We start from the raw sequence: 24,647 nt of genomic DNA, 5'->3' as shown, positions 1-24,647 counted from the left end.
GTAAGGGAAAGATACTTAAGGGAGGCTTAGTAGCATCTCAGGAGAGAGGAAGTCAGGGAAAATATTTATAGGTTTCTAGGGTCTGTGCTCTAGTAGTTTAAGGCAGGGTTTTCAATTAAGAAATCTCTCTGGGATTGACCAGTATTCTTGATAAAAGTATAGACCTGATGGATACACCAAAGTTAAGGTTGAAGAGTGAATCATAAATAATCATTTGCCTCATTGAACAACATCTTTTTTCTTTAGAAGAGGATTGTTTACCTGAATGAACAAGAGGTTGTCCTGAAAAGGAGGCCAGTTGAGTAAAGTATCATTCAGATACAGTTATTTTCAGGAAGTTCTTAAAGCAACCAATGAAATTATTGTTTTGAGAAGTATTTTGTCATCTTTTTGGGTAAAACTTCAGGAACATATGATAAAGTCATATGTCATAAGTGGCCTGTCTCAGTCAATTCTGATTGCTGTAACAAAAATACCATAGACTGGGTGACCTAAACAGAAATTCCTTTCTTATGGTTCTGGAGGCTAAGTCCAAGATCAAGATGCTAGCCAGTTTGGTTCCTGGTGAGAGCCCTCCTCCTGGTTTGTAGACAGAAATCTTCTTTCTTTATCCTCATGTGGTGCAGAGAGAGATCATCTCTTTCCTGTCTCTTCTTATAAGGGCATTAATCCCATTCCTGAGGGCTCCACCCCCTGACCTCCCAAAGGCCTACCTTCAAACACCATGACATTGAGGATTAGGGTTTCAACATATGAAATTTGGGGAGACACAGATATTCAGCCCATAGCATGGTCTTATTTCTTAGTCTGAGAGCTAAGTTATAGGACTGCAATCAGCCTTGGTTCTCATCCTAATATCTCACAACAACTCTAAATATTTTAACATTTTAAACACTTTCAAGATTAAAGCTAGACCCCCCACCAAAAGTAAAGAGAATCTATAAAAAATTCTGATAAGAACAACAAATATTTGGTGACTTTATTATTTACAAAAAATAATAAGACAAGTATTATTAGAATCTTCATTTTAAAAAATGAAAGATCTGAATCTTAGAACAGTTAAATAATGTGCCCAAAGTCACCAGCAAGAAAGCTTCAGAACCAGAATTATATCTAGAATTCCTGGCTCCTGACTCCAGTCCACATACCCACCTATACACTAAAAATAACATGCAGCTCAAAAGATAAATGAGACATGGATTTGAGAAGAGAATAAGGGTGCAATGTGTTGATTTAATAACAGCAAGGGATATTTTTTAAATAGCTTATATAAATAAACCCTATTATGATTTATCTGATGCAAATATATTCCCACAATTGTTTTGTCAATAGGTTTCAAATTTAGCTCTTTATTATTCTTAAATACCTACATATTAAAGACAATTGATCAATAACTAGTTGTGTTAAAAACAGATAATTTAAGGCATTGTCAGCAATACCAAACTTAAATCAATTTTCACTTCTCTGGCAATATGGCTGTCAAATTTCTTGTCTCAGAGGTATTTGGTCTGAGTGAAAGACCACAGGGTCTGCCTACCTCACTTGTTCTTAACTTTTCTATAGTGATGATGAGGACGGGGGAGAGCAGGTGTGTGTGACAATCACAACTCTTTGTCATACATACTTTATAAAAGATAAAATGAAGATTAACGATTGCCTATCAGAACCAATCTAAAACATAAAGAATATTTATTAATACCAAAGAGTCCTTCCCAAGAAGTGTGGGGATTCTAACTATTTGCATATAAGAATTTGCATATAACTATTTGCTGAATTTAATCAAAGGACAGTGAGTGAGAGATTTTGTTATACTTGGGTATCTTGCAAGTTTTAATTTCATAATTCAGGAGACTTCTAGTAAATTATTTTTAAACACACATAAAGTAAATATATTTATTCTTTGTGTCATTTTCTCATGAGATATGAAAAATGGCTTTTTAACTATTTTACTAGTTAAGTTCATCCAGCCAAACTCAGCTCACAGTTTCAGAAGCATGGTTGGAAAGGTGTCACCAAAAGAAAAATAGTGATAAGGGGAAGAATGAAAATTTCAGGATTGTGGGGGAATTGAATATGAAATATTGAAACATCTGGTAGGCAAGATGAAGACATTTGGACTTCATGGAGAATTTTAAAGAAAAAAAAGTTAGAAAGGGAAAGAGAAATGGAAAAGTAATATTTATGTTTTTCTAGGTAATATATGTTAACACAACGCTTGTCTTTGTCACTCTAATAATTATAAGTTAAAAAAAAATAGAGAAAGCACATTCACTCAAACCTAAGTTACTTGTGAAAAGCAGAAAATTCAACCAGTCTGTGTCAATTAGATTCTGATACGTGATTCATTCTCCTCCAAACTGTTACTTATCATCCTTAGTGTGCAGATGCTACCAACCAACAGAACTAATAATGATATAAGAACAGCACAAAACACTGGATTAACATGACTGACTGAATTTTGACTGATAATTTCAATCAAAAAACTGATTATTATCCTCAAATCAATAAACCAGGATTAATTTGTATTCTTTTTATACCTTATATAAGTGTAATTGACTCAAACGCTTTTGTTTGAAAGCAAAAATTATACAGATGACCATTACTATAAATTGGATTTAATGAATATCTCTATTTCTATTAATAAATGAAGAGGTAAGTTTAAGCATCAAGCTGGTAACATTCATATGATATGTTTACAATCATATATTGTAAATAATTATGGATTCTGTTCTTGCTCTACCAAAATATAAAAATTACTAAAGGAAGTGGAAATTTGAAACATTACTTGCCATTCTTGCTCAGAGACGACACACATTTGGAGCACTATTTTTTTTCAAAAAATTAGTGTACATTTATTTGTAGTAACTAAAAACAGTATAGTTGCTGAAAAGCACACAGTATTATGGCATAGTATGAAAGGTTTACTCAGACTTATGTAAGTACTGAAGATAACGATGGGGCATACCATTTCTTGCTTTAGGAACGTATTGAAACTAGACTCCAAACTCATTAGCCTGAAAATAAATGAGTCCATGCGGCTGTGTTATCAACCAGCCCTTATCAGCCAAAATCAGCAAAAAAATTAAAAAATGCACAGCTTGTGATGAATGAATGTGCTCCAGTGTAGCTTATAGGAGAGTAAGATGATAATATAAAGAAATGAATATAAGTTCATGTTTTTCAATAACTATATCATCCCAAGGGAAAAAAGAAGTGCAGGATAAACTCTTTGTCTTCCCTTCTCCCTTTCCCTCCCTTTCCAATCAGTACTCTAAATTTTCCAGCCATCGCAGGCCAATCAGGATCAATAAAACTCAATTCTGGGGCTTTCTTGAGCTACTGAAGGAGACAGCTTTCTCTTTCCTGCTATGAATGAAGGAGTGTATTGTCCTGGGTTTGGTTGGGGCCACAAGGGAGGCTGCTTGAGCAGGGAGCCAGCACAGAGGAAGCCAAGTCAAAAGCAAAGAAAGAAACTAGGTCCAGTTCACAACTTTTAAGCCCTGGATTAAGGCTTACTTCAAGCTAGGAGTACCTCTGGAATGTTCATATGCATGGGATAATACCTGTTTTTTCATTTTTGTTAATTAAAATTTTCTTTTACAAACAATACTATCCTGACTGATACATAATGATTTATTATTTTAATGAAGCTCACAAAAAAAAAAAAGAATCATAAAAGTTAGATGTTTAAAGTTAGAATGTGATTAACCTTCTTCTCTATGTGTGTTACGGACTGGATGTGTCATCCCAAAATCCACGTGTTGAAATTCTAATCCCCAGTGTGATAGTATTAGGAGGTGGGGCTTTTGGCAGGTGATTAGGTCATGAGGATGGAGCCCTTATGAATGGGATTAGTATCCTTACAAAAGAGACTCCAGAGAGCTCCCTTGCCCCTTCTGCCATGTGAGAACACAGTAAGAAGAGAGGCCATTTACAAACCAGAACCTAGATTCTCACCTGGCAGCTTGATTTTTGACTTCCCAGCCTCCAGTACTGTGAGAAATAAATTTCTATTGTTAATCCACCCAGTGTATGGTATTTTTAGTATAGCAACTGGACTGCACTAAGACAATGTATTTAATTCCTATTCTTCTCAAGTTATTCTGTATAACATTATACAGAATATAATTCTGTAGCATTATACAAGTTTAGAGACTGGCCAGGCCAGCCTCACAAAATAGACAATTTATTAGAAAACAAAGGAAGCAAGAGTTGGCCATGATATCTAGGAAAGACTGTTTCAGGCAGAAGGAGCAGCCTAGGCAATGGGTTTCCAGTGGTGTGTTGCCTCAATTGCTCTGAAATTAGAGGAGCCCAGGGTTGCTGCAATGGAGGAGAGAAAAGAAGAAGTGATGTTAGAGAGGTCCCAGGAGACCCGATGACATAGCAATAATCAACATTCAGGTAAAGTCCACTCCTTAAACAAGATTATTAAACAATGGAGGCCTTATGGGTCAAAATAAGATTGGTCAAGAAAATACAGATGACTGTGAATCAAATTCTAGGGGAGAAAACAAGGGCACAGGCCACAATAAACTAGAACTGACATCAAGAATTCAATTCAGGGCTTCCCTGGTGGCGCAGTGGTTGAGAATCTGCCTGCCAATGCAGGGGACACGGGTTCGAGCCCTGGTCTGGGAAGATCCCACATAACACGGAGCAACTAGGCCCGTGAGCCACAACTACTGAGCCTGCGCGTCTGGAGCTTGTGCTCCGCAACAAGAGAGGCCGCAACAGTGAGAGGCCCGCGCACCGCGATGAAGAGTGGCCCCCACTTGCCGCAGCTTGAGAAGGCCCATGCACAGAGGCGAAGACCCAACACAGCCAAAAATAAATAAATAATAATTTAAAAAAAAAATCCTTTAAAAAGAATTCAATTCAGCTCAGAAATGTTATAGAAAATCAACTACAATGTACAAGGTACTTTTCCAGAGTTAGATCCTCAAGTCATTATTTCAAGGGTGATTTTAGTTTTGCAAAGCAAGGGCAAGCATTTAGGTATGTTAAGACAAAACATAGGTCATATCAGAAATGGTGAAATTTTGCAAACACAGACTGGAGAAAAGGCAATAATTGAGGTCATCAAAAATTTGGTTGCTAAGTATATTCTACCTACACCTGGCATGAAGTACTAACCCATATGTTGTTTCTTCCCATTTCTTTACATGATATTGATGGTAGAATTCAGAGGAAAAATATATAAATGTACCTTCATGTTTTTCAGATCATGATCAGCGTTGACATTACATGAAATGAATGTGTTCCCTGAGGTCACTCAGTATCTTGACAGAATCAGAAGCAGAAGGCATTGATTTGACAGGAAGGAAAATGAAAAGAGCATCTGTAGAACTTCAATATCTTTGAATTTGGCAGGTCTCCAATATTTATCTCTTTCTTGACATAGTCTTTCCAGATGAGCCACTGAAAAGCATTAATAGAGACACTGGGAAATAGAAAAACCCCCATAAAGGAAGCAAATTTCCAAAACAGGGAGGTAGAAAAAATGACGCCATGTCTTATAAAGTGGCATCAATTATTTGTCAGATAAAACTAACCAAATAAACTGATCAATTGCAAGAAGCAGTTACTACTGTTTATGAGTGATACCTACGATAAGGATATGAAATGGATAATAAAAACATTCTATATATAACCAGTCTTAGACTTGGGGAAGGTGAAGAGGACCCATTATATAGAGACACAGGAACATATAAAGAGTGAAGCAGGGCTTCCCTGGTGGCACAGTGGTTGAGAATCTGCCTGCCAATGCAGGGGACACGGGTTCGAGCCGTGGTCTGGGAAGATCCCATATGCCGTGGAGCAACTAGGCCCATGAGCCACAATTACTGAGCCTGTGCGTCTGGAGCCTGTGCTCCGCAGCGAGAGAGGCCGGGATAGTGAGAGGCCTGCGCACCGTGATGAAGAGTGGCCCCCACTTGCCGCAGCTAGAGAAAGCCCTCGCACAGAAACGAAGACCCAACACAGCCATAAAATAAAATAAATAAATAAATAAATACAATTAAAAAAAAAAAAGAGTGAAGCAATTTGAATTGTGTCAATTAGTAATGTGAGATTTTTAAAATTACTAACAGACATGAAATTGTCCAGTTCTATTATGAATTATCTCACTTATGCATATGGTAACATTGGCCTTTCAACACCTTTAGAGGAAGACACAACTTGATTTGACTAATGAAATTAGGCAGAAGTGGTATGTCATGTTTCTTTAAGAATTTTAATGTGGCTTTTATGAAATAGTGTAATGTGTCATGTTTCTCTTTCTCTCTTTTTCTTTCACAGTTACCACCAGCATTTGGAATGTGGCCCCTCTGTCAGCCTCTATTCCAGAATGATGATCACACGGAGAAGAACAAGAGCCTACCTGTAATGGAAAAGTAAGAGGAAGAAAAACACATCTTGGCTATTTTAGGCCACTGATACTCTAGTGGTATGTGTTACTGCAACATAACCTTGTCTTACCCTGACATAGAAAACAATGTACTCAATGCACTTATCATAATCTAATTATCTCCTCGTATTACAACAATTGTGTAAAACATAAGAGAAAGAAGAGCATCTAAAAATATAAATAAATAAATCTGTCCCCTAAGATTACCATTCTTTGATTTAATAAATACTTACTTTCACCTGAGCTAGTATATGTCACACACACACACACACACACACAAACACACAAACACAGACACACACAGAATAACAATGAAAAGAGAAATACTGAAAGAATAATTCTGCTGGTAATGGTTCTTTTATTAAAGAAGCAAAGGGAAGGGGCATGAGTAATGCTTGTTATCAAAGAAAGGAATTAGATTTAGTGTCAGGAATATTAGAATTGTCACCAAATGCAGTCCAAAGTTTTATATATTAAAAATAAAATCTAAAAAGAAAGGAAGAGGGAAGGAAAGAAAAAAAGATCCCCTGAACAAATGTTTCTGTCTACTTCTTGTTTTGTGTACTAGTTCTCTCAAATATTAAGGTTATTGCTTTCTTTCTCCAATATTAATGGAAAATTCATACAGTTCTAGCTGCAAAGCTGTAAAAATTTGAAAATATAATATAAAACTTCCCAGATCTCTGTATTACTAAGACACAAACACAGAGAGCTAAACTTGTTAGACTAGTAAGTTTTGTAGTGTTGAGAGTTAGAACATATCTGCATTGGTCTAATGAAAGATAAATAAAATAGATGCATTAAATAATTTTCCAAACACTAGGAATAAAATAAGGTACTGACATTTCCAGAGCAGACAAAACAGAACTTCAGTCCTAAAGTTTAGACGCATCCGTCCTAGCAGTTGTCCTTTGGAACTCGTGAAAATATATTTTAACTGATAACAGGGAGGAAAATACCTTTTTTCCTCATAAAATATTTTAAGAGTTTCATTAGAGGAAAAGAGGTCAGGGGGAGGCTGTGATTGGCAGAGTCTTCTGTGGACTTCTTGCCCCAGGAGCTAAGAAGTTTACTGCTGTGGACTGTTCATTGTACGTAACTCAACAATCCAATGATTAAAATATTTCCCTACTTTTCCAAATCCAACTTGGGAAATTTTAATCAAATTTCTTTGAAGAAGCTCATCCAGGAACAACTATAAATAGACATGAGAAATATAATACCTTCTCATCTTTCATTTATTTATTTTTTTAACTGGAGTATAATTGCTTTACAATGTTGTGCTAGTTTCTGCTGTACAATGAAGTGAATCAGCTATATGTATACCTATATCCCCTCCCTCTTGGACCTCCCTCCCATCCGCCACATCCCAACCATCTAGGTCTTCACAGAGCACCGAGGTGAGCTCCCTGTGTTCAGCAGGTTCCCACTAGCTATTTATTTTACACATGGTATTTTGCCAGAATGCAATAAGAATTCAACGACTTGATGAGTTAATGTCAAATAAAATGTTGCCAACTTGAAATTTAAACTCCTTAAGATCCATCACTGTTTTTTTCCCATGAGTCCTAATTTTTAGAACTGGCCATGTTATCAAGAAGATTAGAAGAAAAGTGTGTGCATTATGTTTATATGATATCAGGAATTACTGTGTTCAGTGGTTGGAGGTAGAATTTTCTTTAAAAAATACATTAGAATTTGCAAATGATCATTAAAGAAATATTTCTCCCAGCATTTTTTTTTTGTGCACTACATACAGTGAGGAAACTTATGTCTGATAATTTCATGTTAAGGGATACTGTTTACTCTTGAAAATATCTTAAGCACTGCCTCTCTGGCTTTCTTTGTTGTTTGTTTTTTTTAAAAAAATGGAATTTATTTATTCATATTAAGGTACAATATACATATTGCTGTAGGCATAATAATGTCTCCCCAAAATGTCCACTTTTTAACTTTCAGAATCTGTGAATATACTACCTTAACATAGCAAAAGGAAATTTGTAGTTGTGATTAAATTAAAGATCTTGAGATGGGAAGATTTGCCTGAATTACCCGGGTGGAGGTAATATAGCCACAAAGGTCCTTATAAGAGAGAAGCAGGAGGGTCAGAGACAGAGACAGAGAAATGCAAAAAAGGAAGCAGGGGTCAGAGTGATGCAGCTATGAGCCAAGGAATGTGCACAGCCTCTAGAAGCTGAAGAAATCAAGGGACAGATTTTTCCCTGGAGCCTCCAGAAGGAATAGTCTTTTATGTTAGCCTCACAAGAAGCATTTCAGAATTCAGAACTTCAGAATTTAATAAACTTGTATTGTTTTGAGACCCTAAATTTGTAGTAATTTTTAACAACAGCAATAGGAAACTGATACACATACAGTAACATGTACAAACCTTAACCTCATAGTTTAATAAATGTGTGTGTGTGACTGTGTGTCTCTGTATACATACACTCTTCCACGTAACTCCTACCCTGATGCAGAGATAGAATATTTCCAGTACCCCAAATAAAAAGTACTTTAAGTATGATTAAATAAGAAAGGGAGTATCAAAATATTGCCAAATAACAGAGCAGTATCATGAACCACCAGGCAAAAATGCAAAAAAAAAATCTGAAATGGAAAATTTAATGATTATTATGGAAACAATGGATGGAATAAGGAATAGATTTAGTTGAAGAAAGAATTAGAAAAGATGAATTTAGAAAAAAATATTTTGGAATGTAGCAAGAAAACATATAGAAGATATGAAAATTTAAAGAACAAGAAAGGTAGAGTGAGTACATATAAGCTATATAGAGTTCCAGAAGGAGAAATAGAGAATGAGGGGAAAAAAGCAGTATTTTAAAAGACAATAGTTGGTAATTTTGCAGAACCAGTGAAAGTTATACATTTTCATATTCAGGAATGCAGTTAAATTTAAGCTGTACAGATAAACATAAATCCTCACCTAAACTTATTTTAATGAATTGACAGAACTCCAAAGAAAAAGAGCAGACCTTAAATAAAGTAGACCCAAAAGGAAGATGATCTTTAAAAGAATGACAGACTGACAACTTGTTTTTATAAAAGCAAAAATTGAAGCCAGAGGACAGTGGATCCATATCTTTAAAATATGAGAGAGAAAATATCAATATTACTATCAATCTGTATTGAAAAAATTCTCACCCCTCAAACCAGTTTCTTCTTTCTTTGCCTCAGAATACTGCTGTACTGTATTTTCCCATCTCCATTGCAGTTAGGTGATACAGTCTGAGTAGTTCTGGCCAGTGGAATGTTGGACAAAATGAGGTGTCCCTCCTTAAGACAAAGCCTTCTGAGAGGCTCTCTTTTCCTTTCCACCAGCTTCTTGCAGATGTCAAGACCCTATGGGATGTAACAGCCAAAAGATTAAATGAGTCTCAGTGGCTGAATACACTTACCTGCCAATAAGGGACACACATTTTGGACTTTTAGGTAAATTCTGATAGATTTTAATGAAACAATCAAACCTAGATTTGTCTAGCCAAGTGAATCTCTTTTTCAAGTAAACAATAAACAAATGACAACTACAAAAGACTATATAAAATAATGTTTATAATTATTACTTCAAAAAGACAATTAAAATATTGGAAAACTATTGAATGAGAGAGCAGTTAAGAATAAGAACTAACTTATTAGTTAGTTCTTTTTGTTATCTTTTAAATTGTGTGGACTACACAATCAATATTGTTTTTTGTTTAACAAATATTACTAAAAACTTTCTATGTTCTAGACACTGTTTTAGGAATGAGGATATAGCATTTAATAATATAGGCAAAGTACTTGCCTGCATGGAGCTGATACTCTAGTTGTAAGCTGACATTTCTAGAGCAATCACTAAAATAACAGAAATAGAGTACACAGCTTCCTATTAATAGAGGACTAACAATATGGGTTAAAGTAAAAATTTTAGTCACTTCAATCTATATAAAATAAGGCAAAAAGGGAGAAAAATAGGAAAAGCAGGGCAATTACAAAACAGTAAGATGGACAACATATTTCCAAAATATCAGTAACTATAAGAAATGTTAATGGACTAAAATCTTCTATTAAAAAACAGAGTGTCAAAGTGAATAAAAAGCACAAATTCAGGTATATGTTATTTTAAAAGGAAACATATAAACTATATGGACCAAAAGACTGAAAATAAAATGATAGAAATACGCACACACACCTGTGCATGCACATATGCCTATGTAAACATTAACATATACAAATAAAAAAGATAACAGAGCTATATCAGTATCTGAAAAAATTGACTTTAGGACAAAAAAAGTTTTACAGGAAATAAAAGGAATCACTTTTTATATCTCTATGATTTTCCCAAAGGACCAAAATATGTTAGAAGGTAGTAAGATAATTTACATCTTTTTCTACAGACATCCTATTGAAAATGGATATAGTATAATAGATGTGAAGGTTTACTCCCTCAAAGTGGTAGAGAAATTATGTTTATTTCATAAATGAGAATTCATGTTAGTATGATTGCTTCATAACAAGAACTCATACTATTGTTATTTCACTGAAAAATCTATTTCCCATTTGTGCAGATATTTATTTTAAGATACTACAGTTAGACAGAGATAAGCTTGAATTTCGACTTCAACAGTTGAAGGATTGTGTCATGTCATTTAAGCATTCTAAGCCTCAGTGTCCTTATCTTTAAAATGGGAGTAACTGCAACAATATTTGAGTATTAAATAATATATAAAAACAATATAGTATAGTGCCTCACACAGAGGTATAAAAGAACATTAGCTAATTTTACTATTTTATTTGTGCATTTTTTTTATTTTGAGTGGTTGCATTTCTTTTTTTTTTCCAAAATTTATTTATTATTTATTTATTTTTGGCTGCGTTGGGTCTTCTTTGCTGTGCGTGGGCTTTCTTTTTAGTTGAGGCGGGCAGGGGCTACTCTTCGTTGTGGTGTGCAGGCCTCTCATTAAGGTGGCTTCTCTTGTTGCGAAGCACGGTCTCTAGGTGTGTGGGCTCCAGTAGTTGTGGCACATGGGCTCAGTAGTTGTGGCTCGCGAGCTCTAGAGCGCAGGTTCAGTAGTTGTGGCGCACGGGCTTAGTTGCTCCGCGGCATGTGGAATCTTCCCAGACCAGGGCTCAAACCCATGTCCCCTACATTGGCAGGTGGATTCTTAACCACTGCACCACCAGGGAAGCCCAAGTGGTTGCATTTTTTAAAACAAAAATATCCAGATAATTTCAAAATAATTTATCCAGGAGAGTAAAGATTGGAAGCATCTAAATATTGAGTATTCTAAAGTAATGCTTTCTTTTTAAAGAAAAATCAAATTTTAAAAATATTATTATAAAAATTGAAGAATAAAAACCTATATTTATTGTCCCAGCACATCTAGACCAACATGCTGATGATAATTTCCTTTATTCACCCACTCAACATAGATTGGTTACAATCTGGGCTCTGCCCTTAGGATACAAAGGTGATCAAGGTAAATTTACAAATGTCCTGCTTGCAAACAGTTTACATTCTGGTGGGGTGTTAGACAATAGAGCAAATAAATAAATATCTAAAAATTATTAAAGAGAAACATTCACATACCAATGTGTAGGCTTGCTCAGAAGACACTTCTTAAGAAACAAAAATATATAAAGACATCTATGCTTGACAATAGAATTACCATCCACTCATACATTTATTCTCTCTAAAAGCAGGGTCTAGATCAGTCTCACAGGCTGTTGTATACCCAGCCTCTGGTATAATCCCTGCCTCTTAGTACCTAACCACGTTTGTTAAATATGTGAATAAATGAATATCTTTTATTTGTTGTTTTCAGTTATATCGTTTCTTTTCATTATACTCTCAGTCCACACTGAAATATACCATGAAGTTTTATGTAATGCTTATATAGTGAACACTTTATGGGAAGTAAGTTACAGAATTATGAAAGCCCAGCTAAATAGAATGGGAATGGAGTTGACACTTTGTAATGCATCTAAACATGAGTGATAGCTCAAATTTAAGTACATGTACTTGAACATAGACTTAAAATAGAAGAATATAAAGATATGTGACTAATTCGGAATTCACTTTTGACACATATGGGTGGTATTGAGAACCCAAGGTTCCATACATACTGAATATATTGATCCTTCCTTTCTTTATATTCAGCTATATTCTGAATAGCTTAGTTACTACCCAGAAATTCTTACTGTACTCTGATATCATTTAATGTATTGTGATAGATTTACTGACATATTCTTTAAATATGGGAATACTTACACATGTTTGGGAACATTCTAGTTCTTTAGTAATGATAATGTTTTTTGAATGTTTATTATGGCACTACAACATGAAACTTCTCCTCTACTGGTATAAAAATTTTAGTAAGTTAAGTAGTTATCATAAGATTGAGTGAACCTGGTTCAATAGGAAATGTGATGTTAGGATTAAAATATAACATTTTTATTTCAGTAACTTCAAAAATGCTGAACTCTTTTTAGATGTTCCTTAAATAATAAAAACACAAACATGCTTTTCATAGAGCACTTTTCTTTCATATACAATATCCTCACTGTAGCAAATAAATTGTTACCAGTATTTTTCTGCATTATTTCCTAACAGACAATCTAAATCATCAAAATAGTGTTCTTGGAAGAACCACGTGATGTCCAGAGAGCCTTATGAAACATTTATGTCTGATTTAAGCACTCTTGAACAATAAGAATATGAATAAAACCACTAAAATCTTAGTGTTTTGGTTTGAATCTCTAAACTCATGAATTTCAAGTGACATGAAATTGGCCCAAATAATACCATGGCTTGTTAATGCAACTCTCATTCACCCTTGGAAGTAAAATAACGTTTTTGCGTGTTCCTAAAGAATCTCTGCTGTCATGAAAAAAAAAGAAACACATAAAAACGCAAAAAACAACTCAGTTTTACCCACAATAAATGGCTCCGATGGATGTCTGTACTTGATCCTGAATACCTATGTGCTTATTGTCTTTCAGTCCCAAGAAAAATCACCTCACAAAGGAGCAGGTAGAGGGCTTTGAAAAGTAACACCCAAACCTGCTTTAATGGCTGATAACCACTGTCATTTTCCATTAATTTGGCGGTCGTATGTTGTACAACAATTTAAAATAATGAGCACTATTTATTTCACTGTCAGTCATATTGAACTGTCCATAAAGAGGTCAAAGTTAATGTTCTTTGTGACAATAATTAAGTTCATTTAAGAAAGAGAGACACTGACATCTGGCCAATAAACATTAAACAGGTACGTTATAGGAGTCTAATCAACACCTACATCAGTTTATCATAAATCAAATGAAAGATTATTAAATCAGCATATCTCCACTCATTATTTGGCGTGTTAATGGTATATTATATTTTTGAGATTGGAGAGGAATACTCTCAGTGTGGAAAAGGATGAGGCAGAACTGAATAACAGAGAAGAATATTTGAAATCGGAAGTGATCATTGATCCCCAGGATTTACTTGATGAATCATTAACCATCTCTTAATTCACTTTGCTGCTTTGTTCCCCTACCCTAAAATATGCTGAGAGAACCTTTTTACTAGGAAAAATATTTTTCCTAGGGAGATTTTTCCCATTGAACACAGAGTAAAAGAGAGAATTGCTAAGTCATTATGGCATTTTAGTTACAGGGTGCTATGATTCTGGAGTATACAGTTTTATTCCTGAGGATTTTTTTCTCTATTTTTCTCCCTCAAACCCACAAAGGTGGCTTAGCTAGAGTGAATGAATGAATCTGTGTCTAAGCATGGCATATACATACACATGCCAAAACGATTATTGAAGAAATTATCCAAAAATTGCCAAAGGAAAAATCATTCCTTACTTTTTCTCTATGATCTGGACATTTCATGCATAATAAGATTTGGAATAATCTAGGCACGCTTATAAATTCCTCTTGCTACAGGGCAAGAAACCTCTCTCCATAATGCACTGTGTATAGAGCCTTTTAGGGCATGGGCATCTCCATGAAAGATGAGGGTGATGGTGAGGACAGGGTGATGAAGCTAAACTTGAGATGATGAGGGTAATAATGAATCGCTGACTATTTTTTATCTCAATAAAAAACTTTAAGTAAAATCCTCACTGAATAAACTTGGAAAATTATTCTTTTTATCTAAATAAAAAACTTTAAGTAAAATCCTCACTGAATAAACTTGGAAAATTATTCTTTTTATCTAAATAAAAAACTTTAAGTAAAATCCTCACTGAACAAACATGGAAAATTATTCTCTGAAAAAGTGCAAATCTGCTGTGAGCATATGATTTTTAAGCTAAATTCCTTTTCTGTAGATGCATGCACATTTTGCTGCAGTTTGTGGAGCAAACCACACGTGCATCAAAGTCAAGGAAAAGTGAAGGTCTAAATTGTTGAAACTTTGAAAGTATTTAATACAGAAACAATAGAAACTTAACCTTAGACTATTTGGACCTGTGAGTTTCATGGGTGAAAAGAAGCAGAATTTGCCAGTTATAGAATATTTTCCAACAGAGTACTGAATGAGCTAAAAATAATATTACTTAATATTTTTATAATTCATTATAGATACAAATCTATTTCACAAACATTATTTCATTGACATAATATCACAGGTAGGTGTTTTTTTTTTATTCCCACTTTAAAGATGGGAAAAATTGAGGCTTTTTTACTTCAGTTACAAAATATTAGTGGGGTACTTTAAAGATATTTGGTTTAGGTTTTTTCTCTTCAGTATGTTGTAAATCTAGATGATACTCTACTGGGCTTCTGCAAAAGCACTCATGATGTAGAGGCACACGTAAACTTATATTTGCAAGAATGTATCCACATCCATCTTCAGTATAAACTAGCTATTTTCCTTTGAACTCTGGTTTTCAATCCTTTATCAGAAAATTCAGGGATAAAATACCTACATAAGAAAGATTTAAATTATATCAGATAATGTAAGATCTGTGAGCAGGTATTGCATATTTTAGCAATTTATAATATTAAAATACACTTGTGAAATTTCTGTAAGAAGAATAAGAGCACATGGATTCTCCCAGCACACTGATTAGACCATCAGGATGGATCCCATTGCTCCTTACACCTCCATTCATCTCTGTGGCTCTCAGGAGTCTAACCTCAGTGGTGTTCTCTGATTTCTGATTTCCCTTCCTTATAATGATCAATACAGTATATCAATCTCATGCAATCTATGATTCAACAACTTTATGATCAACATATGCTTCTACATGACAATTTTTTTCTCAGAACTTTCCCTTCACTTCTATGACCTCAACTGAATTTGTCAGCTAGGATTTGTCTCCTGGACCCACTTCCCTTGTAGGCTTCTGAGGCATGGGCCTGTTTGGTTGGTTGGTTTTAAATAGGTTTTATTTTTTAGAGAAGCTTCAGGTTCACAGCAAAATTGAGCAGAGGGTACAGAGGTTTCCCATATGCCTCCTGCCCCACACATGCATGGCCACTCCCATCGTCAACATTCCCCACCAAATGGTACACTTGCTACAACTGATAAACCTACAGTAGACATTATTGTCACCCATTACTTTAGGGTCCACTGTTGGTGTTGTACACTCTGAGTTTGGACAAATGTGTAATGACATACATCCACAATTATAGTATCCTATAGAATAGTTTTATCTCCCTAAAAATTCTCTGTGCTCCACCTAATCATTCCTCTCTCCACCCTAACTGTTGGCAATCACTGATCATTTTTACTGTCTCCATAGTTATGCCCTTTTGTTTGTTTGTTTTTTATTTTTGTTTTGTCAGATTTCTCTTAACTAAGGGATAGATGACTGAAGGCATAATCTTTAATTACCATATCATTGTACTTTTAGGCTACTTTCCCCCTTGCTTGTAGAAGAAAAGCTAAACATACCACAAGTGACACACATATATGTGAATATATGGTGTCCCATTGAATCTCCACCATGAACTCTGTCATCTACTCTGCCCTCCCTGTGGTCCTGCCAATCCTCCTGACACTAACTGTAGATTAGAGTTCTTGTTCCACAGTTCATTACATTAACCTTTTTCCTACCTTCATTCTAAGTAAGGTCAATGACCAACCAATATCCTGCTCTCACAGATCCTCCTATATTTTTTTCATCCCTTATACTCCAAGACCACAGCAATCTCCAAGATAACAAATGTAATCCCCTTAGTTTTCACCTACATCTCTTTTCTTCTTAATTCATTGACTGTAGTACCCTCTGTGCTACAATTCCTCTATGTAATCTCGACCAGAGGTGGGCAAACATTTTCTTTAAGAGGTCACATAGTAAATATTTTAATTTTTGTGGGCCAACAGTTTCTTCACAACTACTCAACTGTGTCATTGTTGTATCAAAACATACATATATTTATTACATATACCTGAAAATGAGAGTGCTGTGTGACTTGAAATTTATTTTCATAACACTCAACCTGGCACTCAGTCACCCTTAATATATGATTTATCTGAATCCATGGCCAGCGTCTCCCAGGTAGGTAGTAAAAGTTAGTTGGGTTTAACTGTGGATGACCGTAGGCAAGGATGACAAAAAGGCTAGGTCACAGGAGTAGAGAATGTTGATTTTTTTAAATGATTATAGTAGTGGATCATGGAATCCTAAGTGTACAAAAACTAGTGAGTGAGTCAATGAAATTGAGTGGGCTTTATAGTTACAGAGACTTTATTTTCAGAACCAAAAATAGAGTTTTATAGTTCCTTAATCAGTTGGAAGCTCTTTAAAAGAGGACTTAGGCCTTCCCTGCTGGCCTTGGAGAAGCAAGCTGCCATGAGCTCTATAGCTGCAAAGAAAAGAAGAGTTCTGCTAACAGCCACATGAACTTGGAAGAACACCTGAGCTTAAGAGGAGATTGCACCTTGGCTACCTACTTGACTGCAGCCTAGTGAAACCCTGAGTAGAGAAACCAGCTGAGCAGTGCAGGTAATCCTGATCCATTGGAACTACGAGATAATAAATATATGTTGTTTCAAGTATATACATGTGTATAATGTGTTACACAGTAGAAAAACTAATATAACTGTCAATGTTTCCATAAAAAGCTTTATTAACTAAGAAACCATTTGAATTCTCTCTTCCATCTTTATACCTGTACATTCCCTCCCCACCCTCACTTCAGTGCCACCTCACAGTTCAATGAGAAAAAAGGGACATTAACAGAGATAAAAAATCACTACTTCCTACCACAAAGTTGAAAATTCCACCCACATTTGATGACATCTAATTCCCTCTTAAAATGTAGGAAGTGTCCCTCTTCTAATGAAAACCCAGTGCCTCTATTGGTGTTCAACTTGGGCTTTCTTATCCTTTAGTTGTCTTTCTTCTCTTCTAGGTGCTTAGTTTCTCCTTCATCATTTATGTTCAAGTATCTCTGATTTATATATGTATGTATATGTGTGTGTATAGACACATACATGTATATAAATTACTGCATGCATTAGAATGAATATATGCACACACATCCATTATATTAACCATATGTATATATGGACGTGCATGTATATATACACATCAATGCATATATTATACTATTTATATATAATGTGTATATGTTTCACAGAAATGTCTATATCCACTATCTCCACTTTCACCTACTAACTCTCTAACTTGCATTCCACACGCACTCAACTAAAGCTTCTCTGGACCAGGGTACCAAGGATTTTACTCTTGCTAAAATTGATGGGAATTGTTGTGACTTCATACTTTCTACCTCTTAGAAGCATTTAGCAATAATGACCATCCTTCTTCCTCTACTCTCCCATTACCAGTTCTTAAAACAGTCTCTTCTTTTGGGGCCTCATGAAACCAAATATCCTGGGTTTAGTGGACCTCATTAGCTTGTCTTCCTTGGTTGGCTCTTTTCTCTGTACCCAGCTGCGAGATTTTATAGTGTCTCTGTGCTCATTTCTAGGTCCTCTCTTCCTGTCTGCCCTTCACTTTGTTCTAGATGGTCTCATTAATTTACATGACTTTACTTACTATTGAAAAAGACCCAAAGTAATATTCCCAGCTCTGATATTACATTTAAGATTCACACTCATATCCCTCAAGCTTTTTGTCATCTATATCTGTCTGGCTCCTGGATATCTCAAAATTATCATGTCAAAATTGACACTCTTAACATATCTTTTATATGCACACACTCCAAACACTAGAAACAACTGTAAAAACAATTATCTCACCCTCTCACATTCTCCACATCAGAATAAATGACACCTGCCAAGGTACTAAAGACAAAAAATAAAACAAAATTAAATTAATTAGATTAAAATGTAGAAGTTATTTATATTTAAATAAAGTGATTGTATTTATGATGCTCCTCTTTCTTCAAGCTCCTTTCTGTTTACCTAAAAATAAACCTCATATTCATTCAATTTCATTCATCACTGCCACAATCCTACAGTAGCACCTTCATATATAACCTACCTGACCTTCCTATTTCCACTTTTGGCTATTTGACATCATGTTGGAATATATTATTTGTGAAGATAAATTCTGACCTAAAACAATAATCTGGATTCCAATATTTTTCTGTTTTTCCCCAAATACACTTATGAGACTCTAAAACTCAATGTTTGTTTCTGAAAATAAAGTCACTGTAACTATAAAATCCACTCAGTAGTCATATAATGAAAAATAAATCCATAAAATGATTCAGTTATGTTGCTCATTTACACAAATCACATTTTCTAATCTCCATAATAACCTTGATGTGCTAATCATTTTATTTTTCTCATATTAAAGATTAAGAAATAAGCTCAAGTTTGTAAAGTACTTGTACAAGCACACCAAGACCTCTGTCTCTTAGACCAATGATGTACTCACTGAAACTAAAAAAGGATTCTGAGAGCAATGTCCTTGTCATTAGTACAGTAAAAGTAGTTGAAATAAAACACTTGCATTAGTAATGTATATCTAAAATTACTGAAGACTTCTTCAGAAATATAAAGAAAAATGCATATAGTAATGTAAAACAATCAGCTCGCTTTTCTCAATTGAAAACTGAAATATATTGAGTTGGATCCAGATCAAAATTATAAAGCAAGTAACTCTCTCATAATCCCTATCAACTTTCCGGTCCTTAATAATGTTTTTCCTCAATGCAACTTATGCCTTAGATATTTCCCCTCTCAAAATCTTTTTGCTCTAGTCTACCCTAACCTGGGTTCATTCCAGACTGCCTACTCCAATACAGATTGAAACCAGTGTGTGTGTACGTATATGTGTATGTGCCTCTGTGTGTGTGTGTGAATTTATGTTTTATTAACTTCAGATCCAATAGCTGAGATTTTCAAACAAGCTACTTTACCCTGGGAATAATTTTTATTATACCAGTTGTAAGGTATTTAAAATGATAGAATGGTTCTATATATGACAAATTGAAGCTTGTCAGTTATAATGATTCCAGTGAACAGAGTTTTAAAGAAGTTCTATATGACCTTTCTAAATGTCTAGAATATTGGTTATGAGTGCAATCATTTTTACCCTGGCATAGTCATTGATTTTTCAAGTATTCTGTTATGCTAATGTGGTGTGTCTCTTGTTCTCTAAAGTTATTCTAAGAAGCACTTGAAACAGTGATGAGCAAAATCAGTCTTCTATCAAGTACTTGGTATGGGAACTTAGAGAAAGATAGGGAAGGTAAAGGGTTCATGGTTTTATGATAAAAGAAGCTATACTCTCCATCAGAACTGGAAAGAAATTCATTCCTGAAAGCAAATGATAATGAGATCTCTCTCTCTGAAAATCTGTAAGTTAAAAAGGCAATTAGCTTGTCTATCTTATTCACCTACAGGGGCAAAAACAATTCAGTTCTCACTGTTAAAATGGACTGCAGTCATATTGGATTTGAAAACCTGACTTTTTAAATATTTGTGAATATCTAAACCCTGCATAAGAGTAGAAGACACATATAATTTAGAAAACTTTCATTCAGCTGATTTTTATTTCATTTGAAACACAGGTTGAAATATAATATTTACTATCTCTGTTACAAAAAGGTGACAAACTAAAAACGTCTAAAATGAAAAAGTTACAGTGTATCATTATTTTTTAAATGGAATGTCAGAGTAATTTCTTAAGATTAATTTTTTTATTAAAAAATTTCAAATTAGAAGTTCTTTTAGAGAAAAGTGCTTTGTATTATGTATTCTTAAAACCATTCTGACTATAACGTAGACAGTATTTTCTCACACAGATCTGAGAGAACATTTTGTTATGTGAACTCAAAGCCAACCACTAGGGAAACATGATTTGTTTAAGGTTAGTGAAAATATTCATACTTGAAGAAATATGTTAGTCAATTACAAGAGTTCATATCGTAGTATATTTTAAAAACCATCTCACCGTGGGAAATAATGATTCAAAGCTCTGTTATTTATAGGCAAATAAGCCATATGCAAGTTAGCCATATCCATCCTAATAATGCCTAATCTCATATTTTTATTACATAAAATAATCATCATGCTTTGGGGATAAAGTTTGGATATTTTGTTGAAATCACAGTGATCATTCAAATAGAGTTCTAGACTAATGGTCAGCAAACATTTCCTGTAAAGATCCTGCTAGTAAATATTTTCCACTTTGTAATGCCACATGATTTCTGCTGCAACTGTAAATTCTGCCACTGTTGTGAAAACAGCATAGACAATACACAAACAAATAAGTAACTGTGTTCCAATGAAACTTTAGTTACAAAAACAGGTAGTAGGTTAGCCCTGCTCTAGGCTACTGTTACCAAGTCCAAGCTCATGCTGCTCACTACATGACAGGCCAAATAAATCAAGAGAGGAGGTGCTGGGGCAAGGAACGGCGACTTTATTTAGAAAGCCAGTAGACAAAGATGGTGGGCTAGCGTCCCAAAGAACCATCTTACCTGAGTTAGAATTCAGGCTTCTTTTATACTAAAAGGGGAGGGAGTGTGGCTGGTTGTTGTAAACTTCTTGGTCTTGGAATCCTTTGTTCTTACAGCCATCTACATAGGTCTGGTCACAATGTTCCTATAAACCTCCAACAAGACAATTATTATTTTCTGTTCTGCAATTTTTTATCTCTATATGAATGGAAAAGTGTTATACCTTTAAAGGTCAAGTCTGGGAGGCAGAACCTTGAGAATGCGCTATCATGTATATTTCGGGCTATGGGCAATATTCTTTTCCACAAATACAGAGCCAGTATGACTAAGCACAGGAAACAGAGCACAAAGGTTAGAGCAAAAGGAATAGATCCAATATGGAGTCAGGTTTCTTCTTCTTTGTTACACTACCACTAGTTATTTTTAAAATGCATATGCTTGCAAAGTTGGAAAAGAAGAAAGTTGAGTAATCTGTCCCTAACCTAAGCTGTCTCCTTGATTTCTGGATAAGAGAAGAAATAGAAGAGAAATTAACAAATGATAAGATACATGTATTGAAAGGAGTTTAGAAGCTAACTGACCAGTTATTCCCATCCAAAGCTTGCTTACTCAATTTCAACCTCTAAGGTGATCATCTCACTTTGGCTTGACTACCTAGAGTGATAAAGAACTCAACACTTGGAGTGGCATGTAGGTACTGAGTTCAATTTTTGGACATTTCTAAATTTAAACACTTTTTATATATGTTGTGTTTGGAAATAATTTGCAGTTTTTGACTAGTGATTTAGTACAGACTTGCCTACAATGTTTCACTTAAGAAATGTATAGGCTAATTTTAATCATTTAGCACCTTTAAAATTAAGGGCATATATTTATTGGGTAAATGTTTTTTAGGTGTATTTTTTGAATTAGAATTCCCATTAGGTAAAAACTGGAACTCACTGTCTAAGCTAAATTTCTCGACCTACTGCACGTAACTGTGATCCTCTGGGAAGATCCCTGGCCAGAGGTTATTTCACAATGATGGTTTGCTCATTTCTTCATCACCTTGTTTCTCATATCACATTCTTTGCCACTCAAAAGATGCTTCTATATGAATTTTACCTTTTTATAGAAGCTTGCTTCACATTACTTGTAATCCATTTTAAGCAAATTTAACAAGATCAAATATGTTTTAGAAGTCCCCACACCCCCTTTGTCAGTAAAATCAAACAGGATTTAGAAATATGTTTTGCCAGGATTGACAGTGTACAGCTTTGAGTATATACTAAAATTTTATGTTAGTTGATGTAGATATTTTCATTTCTCTTTCTTAGGATTTTATTGATAGTCCTTCAACTGAGTCAGCTCTAAGATGTCTCTCTGATTTTCTAGCTTTTACTAATTTTATTTTGTTTATTCTCATGTCAAATTCAGAACTGATAGTGTCTGATGAACTGCCCATGATTTCCAGTTATCACACAGTACTAAAGGGCCATAGCTAAAGCATGACTAAAGAAATTACCCAATTTAGAGTCTAAGAGGATATGCTTTGCCTAGTCTTTCTTAAGCAAAAAACAAACCAAAAAAAACACACACCCAGACTGTGTTATCTTCAGAAATGAGAAGGAAAAATGTGGTGGGGAGGTAGAGATATTAATATTGGGCAAAGATAAGCTGCTAAGTCAGGAATGTCACTTTTTTAACTTAAAGCCCAGCCAACCGTCACTCAGCACTATCACATATTCACTTCCAGAGATTTAGAAGGTAGAATACAATTAGTAAACTTGATATCTTTTCACTATGAGAGGAAGCAAAAATGACTATTTTTAGTTATTTAACTTGACACCTCTATAGGCATCATGGCTTTCTCTGCTTTATAGAGATTACTGTAAATGTGACTCTCATTACTGAGACAGTATAATGAAGTCTTAAAAGAAAAAGACTATATTTCATTTTGCCTGAATGCATGCATTTGTCTGGTTTCTCCTGTTTCTTAACTTTTACTCCCTAGTTTCATAAAAGGTTTTTCCCATAATCAGTGAAAAGATAACATATTTAAGGAAAAATAGCACCTTTTTACACTTTCACACTTTTCTTTTTACACACTGAATTCTGGGGGAAGAAAATGAATATATTTTCAGATGAAATTTATATTTGAAAGAGAAGTCCTGTGTTTCCTTCTTATTTTTTTGCATGCTTCTTTCTTTCATATGCAATCTGTTCATTTATTATCTTTACTCAACCTGTACTGAGTGTGCTCTATTAAAGCAGAAATTCCATTCAATAAAATTGGAAACTTTTTTCTATTCTAGTCTAAAATGTTCTCCGAGAGCCATAGCATTCACCATTTATGGCTTTAACTCTTACAAACCAGAAGATAAAGCCTGTGTGTGTGTTTGTCACAAATTCAGAGAAAATAGAACTTTCTCAGTATGCACTGTTAAAAGCTGTTCCTGAGTAGAAGGAACACATTTTCAGCCTATTTGTGCCACTTAGAGACGTCCCTTTTTTCCCTTTGAAAGGAATCTCTAGCTGTGCCTCATTAGAGTGTACAGTGGAAAAAGAGAGGAAGTGAGTGAGAAGGAGGAGCTATGGAGAGTGGAGAGAGATGGAGCTATGGAATCAAAAGACAAGGTGCTGTTCTGTAAGAAGAAAATAAATTGCCCCTTCCACGTTAGGACCAAACCCTTTTAAAGCTTGTAGTAATTTTCAACCTTTATTGCTACTATACACACCAGCAGGGATATGAGCTTTTGTATATAAAACCAGATACACGTGCACATACACACCCTGCATGGGGTTAACTGAGAGCTTACATCTACCCAAATCAACCCAAATTTTGATCCATCTGCGTTCATGTACCACAACTGAAGGATTTATTTATTTCCTGTCTTCATAAAAGACTCTTTCCTCATTACAACAGAGTTTGTACATTCTAGAAAATGTAATAAACCATAAATGCATTGACATATTTGTTCCCAACGTTTTGTTTTTTTTTAAACTTTTCCTTACAAGCTGTGAATGAAAATTGCTGTTGGTTTTTTTTGTTTGTTTGTTTGTTTTGTTTTGTTTTTTGATACAAGGCTATTATCTGAAATAGAAAAAAAATTATTTTGCTGAGTCCCTATAGAAAACTTCAAGGCCAAATGTATAATTATAAAATAAAATGTGTTATTGATTAGCAAATTGAATAGCTCTACTTAAATATTTAAGAGACTGATTTTCCAGTTTTAAGAAAACTAAAAACTTAAATCATGATTAGATTATAAAAAGTTAAGTTCAAGATGAGAATTTAAAAAATTCAATTTCTCGAAGTGAATAGAATCAGAATTGTGATCTTTACTTTTATTATGGAAGCTGCCAAATCTTTTGAGTACTT

The 24,647-nt window shown here is 34.6% G+C and overlaps 1 long non-coding RNA gene across 1 annotated transcript in view; it reads right to left on the bottom strand.

Moving 5' to 3' along the window:
• Positions 1-6,025: 6,025 nt before the first annotated feature.
• Positions 6,026-24,647, bottom strand: part of LOC309655792 — a 194,836-nt gene continuing 176,214 nt past the window's right edge. The window contains exon 2 of the long non-coding RNA XR_014260998.1: positions 6,026-9,769. This is a non-coding gene — a long non-coding RNA (uncharacterized lncRNA). The remainder of the gene's footprint in view (positions 9,770-24,647) is intronic.

This window comes from Balaenoptera physalus (assembly GCF_965194825.1).
Source record: "Balaenoptera physalus genome assembly, chromosome: 2".
NCBI classification, from domain to species: domain Eukaryota; kingdom Metazoa; phylum Chordata; class Mammalia; order Artiodactyla; family Balaenopteridae; genus Balaenoptera; species Balaenoptera physalus.
This window is presented reverse-complemented; position numbering and strand designations above follow the sequence as displayed.